This window comes from Nanorana parkeri, unplaced genomic scaffold (genome assembly GCF_000935625.1).
Source record: "Nanorana parkeri isolate BGI_ZX_2015 unplaced genomic scaffold, ASM93562v1 scaffold989, whole genome shotgun sequence".
In the NCBI taxonomy this organism is placed as follows: domain Eukaryota; kingdom Metazoa; phylum Chordata; class Amphibia; order Anura; family Dicroglossidae; genus Nanorana; species Nanorana parkeri.
In genome coordinates this window covers 510,629-516,111 of record NW_017307257.1, presented here as the reverse complement: position 1 = coordinate 516,111, position 5,483 = coordinate 510,629, and positions in this window count along the sequence as shown.

Sequence of the window (5,483 nt, the reverse complement as noted above, 5' to 3'; positions counted from 1 at the left end):
TGTAGCATTAAAGTATTATAGGAGTAAGGAAACTGACCTTGCCAGGTTTTTTCCATATTATTAGATCTTTGAGGATAAGCAGTTTCTTCTCTTCAGGAAATAATCCATTGAATACGCCAATTTTCTGCATGTGATATCTCCCATCAGTGAGCACGGCGTAATTATAAATGTAATAGAATGGGATCATCTCTCCGTTTTCATTAAAATACACTTTTTCTCCAGTGGGATCTTGGAAATGAACCCTTCTTAAAAAATACTGGAACAATAAACAAGTATATTTGGTTTAGTTTGTGGTCAACAACCCTCTGCTTCCAGTAGTAGATCAGCTAAGTTACAAGTGGCTCCCTATCTAATAAATCATTTATCTAATCTAATGGGTCTGATACCTTTAATAGGTCAAAAGATTACTACCCAACTCTGGACACCTTCATTTTAATATTTTTAGATGAGTTAATATTTTTATAATTTGAACTTTTTATTCCTGAAATCCATGTATTTGTTGTAAATGCTCTGTATTCCTTCCCTGTGAAGTGCTGTTGTAGCTGGTTTCACACTACATCAGAATGGCATCTATGACAGACACTATTGGGGGTGTTCGTTTTTGTTCCCCTTTGTTCAGTTTTCCATTCTCACAGCACAGCCTGTGATGACAGTGTAACTCAGCAAGTGATGAGGATAAGACAGAACAGAAAGCATGGAGGTTACTTCTCAAAGAGGTAGAAAGCCGCATGTAACACCTTACAAAGGTTCTAACCCAAGACCACTCCGTACATAATGCAAACAAAAAACAACAGTCAAGCTTTATTGGAAATAACATTGTCCCATTTTCCTCAAATTACACCTTAAAATGGAGCTTTACCCCCTTTCAGTAAAAATTACATCAGCATGCAGCGCTGCATGCTGATATGAAATCATCTTACATGAATTAGTTAAACAAACTTGTTTTTCATTTACTTACAAATACAGTTCATCTTCTTCCTGGTCCAGTTCTGGCACAAATCATGTAATGTGCCAAAGCATTGCATCCTGGGAAGTTTACATCAGACATTACATTGCTGAGAAATCTCATCTGTAATCTCATGAGATCTCAGGGAAAGGCATTTTCCTTCCCTGAGATGATGTGTATGGTCACGTGTCCTAGTCACATGTGCCAGAATTCCAGGAAGTAAAGGGAGATCTAGTAACCTGCCCTTATTTAACATGGCCACTATCAGAAGACTGGAAAAGAAAAGAGAAAAAAGGTATGCAAAGAATACAAAGCCTGCATATATCAAGCAGTATCTGTCTGTAGATTGTCATTGTTGGTGAATAAATACCACCAAAAGAAAGCTCTATCTGTCCCCAAAAAAGGGTATAAAATTCATTTCAGTACAGCGCTGCATGACGGAATAAATGTCAGTTAAAGTACCGCAGCGCTGAATACTGAAAAATGGCCTGGATGGGAAGGGGGTTTAACACCGCGGATGTCAACTGGTTAAGCATTATATACAGTATATGGGCTTCACCAACACAACCAGCATGACCTCTAATAATCTGACTTGAATCAGTGTCAGTATACTGGACCCTGCATATCACCTTACCTTCAGTATATGTCTATGACTTGTAACGCTTGTGTTTTGTTTCCTGGATGTAAATAATTGCATCTCATGTAGAGCATGTGCCATGGCATAGACGGTTCTGTACACTTGGTAAGTCATTCCAAAATTCTGAGTGTAGTATATATTTTCAGGAAGCTCACCAATAAGTATACTTCTGTTACATTTGGAAAGTCTAATTCCATAATAGATTTCAATCATCTTGTTTAAAAATCGATCTGAAGTTTTGCATCCAAAATGAATTGCCATGATGTGTTCAGCTAAAAAGTTATCTGGATCACTTGTAAGGCTGAAGTTTTCTAAAAACATTTTTAAATTGGGGACTGTTTTAGTGATAGGGGTAAATATCAAGCTACCATGGAGGGAAGCTTCCCCTTGGGGTTTTTGTGGAAGGTGAGGAAGTGGAGTTGCTGGAGAAATGATTGTCTTTTCATGACCAACCGTGCAAAGTATGTCAATGAAATGTCCTACAACCAATGAGATGGTGCCACAAAGTACAACAACAGTAGAGGTTGAATTATTGAAAATTTTATTTCTTACATCTGATATAAAGTATCCTTTCTTGGTGTGACCAGGTGGTAATTTAATAGTATACTCAATGCAAATGCCGTGTTTAGCAGCCTGTTTGTTGAGCTCCAGACTTTGTATCTCTCCAGCATCATCATCAGATGTAATAACACCAATCCAAGTCCAGCCAAAGTGGTTCAGTAGCTTCACAATTGCCAGATACTGTATCTGATCACTGGGCAGTATTTGGAAGAAGTACGGGTAGACTTGTTTATTGGTTAAACGAGGATCTGTTGCACCATAGCTGATCTAAACAATAAATTAAATACAATTTCTGATGTGTTTGTAACCATTTGTGTCCCCGAGCCTTTTACCCCCTTGAGTCCCATAGCATTTTAGTTTTGAGATGATTCAGATCCGCAATTTATGGCTTTTACTTTATTCTTGTCTGCCCTAACATATTATGCATTGATTTTCTCAAAACATCTCTCATGTAGTAAAAGGGGGGAGGGGGGGGGGGGGGATTTTTTACATGAACTACTACAGCCATTACAAAAAGGTTTAAACATTATGGAGAATGTGAGAGGGAATAAGAAATCTACTCAGATAATATAGAGCAATCTAACTCCATATATGATCTTATAAAACCCACAGAGGAGGAACAGCAATTCCATTTTCCATTTTGCACCACCTCCATTCCGCCTACAAGTCACGTCACAAGACTCCGCATGACCGACGTTGAGTCACAGATGACTTCTTTAGTGGGCACACCATTGTGCACCTCTCCTTTACCCCAGAAAGGGTGTTGAGAGTCATGAAAGCAACACTTTTTTGAGTGGGACAGGGGAGGGTAGGGGATTGGTAATGTTCTGTAGTCTAAAAGAGAACTAAAACACTAAAAAGCATTTCAGTGCAGCAAAGGCTCTTTGTTTCACCAAAAACATGAATTTAGGAGTTCATTGGATATAAAGTAGATCCAAACGTATTTTTCTGTTCTGCTGTGTTAAAACATAAGGAAATGTGCATGTATTGTAGAGATTGTACTAAATATGTTTATTTTACTCTGACATTTGAAAGGTAAAGATTGCATATGGATGAGCTATCTGGTCTGCCCATAATTCCTAGTACCCGTTGTAGCAGGTCATCATGTAGAGAGCCAGTAGAGGTCCTGTCCGGTGTTTATGTGTCACCCAGATTCCTCTCTTACACCTTCTGGAACCTCTAGTAAGCCCCAGGTTGTACATCTTGACTCAATGGCACCTTGCCTCAATGAAGCAAACAGACAGTGCTCTGGAACCTGGTGAGCAGACAGTCTGAATCTGCAGGAGCACAAGGTTGGTCACTGTGTTTTACTGAGGTCTGACCAACAATAGGTTTGTATAGGTTGTTAGACAGGACTATCTTATGTGTAGTCAGTGCTGGGACACGGCTAGGATTTTGTTTTTGAATAGTTTACTTCATTTGAGCACTGTATATAGCCTGTGTGATGCACCAATAAATGCACCTCTGTGCGAAGAAAGGTTATTGGTCTGGTCTCTAAACCTCTCAAGTTTGCTCACCCCAGGGAGCAATTTACCGGCTATCTATTGCCCACCTCACACCGTGTAAAAAAAGAAAAGAATTGACCTTTCCTCTACAACAAAGTGTACCCCACACTTATTGGGGGCACAACTAGAAATCTCAGAACCCTATATCAATTTTTATGGGACCCAAGATGCACTCAAAAATGGGGGCGCCAATGTGCAGAACGTGCCCCTGCTCGTTCTGCAGCTTATTGTGTGGTTTCGGATTTGGAGGTTCATTGCCTCCGAATCTGAAACAGCATGAACATTTACTTTGACAAAACGAATTAAAACTTTTTTCAATTGTTTTGTTTGAAACAATGCACATGCCTATGGACTGCATTAAAACTAGACATGTGCGCCGGCAAACAAATTTGTTTCATTTAGTTTTCATTCTGACTTTTCCGTTTTTTGAGATTTTGGTCCGAAAGTCAATTTGTTTTGGGATTCAGACGAAATCCAAATTTTTGTTAATTTCGTGGTAGTATGTACAAATTTTCGTTATGAACAAATGTTTATTGCAGCAAAGTAACATTAGACAAAAGGAAAAAAAATACTTTTTCTTTTTACAGTCCGCAGAAGAGAAACGAAAAGTGTGAGGGTCCCCCCAATTGATACCAACCCCTTGTTACTTATCGTCGCGAGTGTTGGAGCGAAAGCAATAATTCTAGGTCCATAAATCTTTGCCCACACTAAACTGATGAGCAGTAAAAGCGTTTAAAGTGTCGCAATTTTAAGGCTTGACATGTGTAGTATTTATCTACCCGGCGTGACCCCGTCTTTTATATTTTACCAAAAATTAGGTATTATATTCTGTTTCTGTGCACTAGATTTCATTTTAAGTGTAATTTATCCTAAATATACTGGTTTGATAAACATCTGCGCAAATACCAGGCAACATAAAAATTGCAACTAGCATCTTTTTATTCTACAGGGCCTCTGCTTTCAGAAAATATATCATTGTTTGGGGGTCTGAAGCAGTTTTCTAGCTAAAAATTCAGATTTTATCATGTGTGTGCAAATGTAAGAAATTGCTCTGGACATCAAGTGGTTAACCACCTCCCATCCAGTGGCTGTACCTAAATGGCCAGATGGGAGCCTTGTAGATGTGAGTGGGCGTTTTAAGATGTCCTTCCCAGCCCTCACTCATGCCCGGCGCCCAGCGCACGCACGAGTTGGAAAACTATTTTTAAAGTATTTAACAGTCTGCGCTGGCTGTTGAAATACAAGAGATACGGCATCTGTAGAGACACTTGATTGCTTGTCTTCTGTGTGGGTGTGCAACCCCCCGGCCGGTCCCGAGATCCGCTGTGACCGGTGCAGTGGCTCTGTCACCAGAGATTAGAGAGAGATCAGTACACAATCTCCCTCTGATCTCCTCTCGTGTTAGAATGCAGAAAGTCACGTATATTACATTACTTCGGCATTAAGTTGTCATGTTTCAGCTACAAAAGCTAAAAGAAACTGGTGAAGCAGATCAGTTTCTCTTGTGATCTCTATGCGACCCCTTTTAGCTACATAAAGAGGACCTGTCATGTAAATTGGCTATCGCATAGGGGCTTCTTATCACCTATGTGATAGCAAAAACGTTTAAAGCAAAAAAGTTTTTTGTTTTTTTTAAATTAAACAAGCATTAAAAATAGAATTCCACTTATAAAAAAAATTAAAAAACACAAAAAAGTGTAAAGGTGCCATGCCCCCATATACACACGCAAACATGCATTGGGTGCCCCTACATGCAAAAATGCCGATTGCGCCCATTGTGCCGCACATGTTGCATATCACCGTGAACGCCAGATCGTGAGCAATAATGCTATGG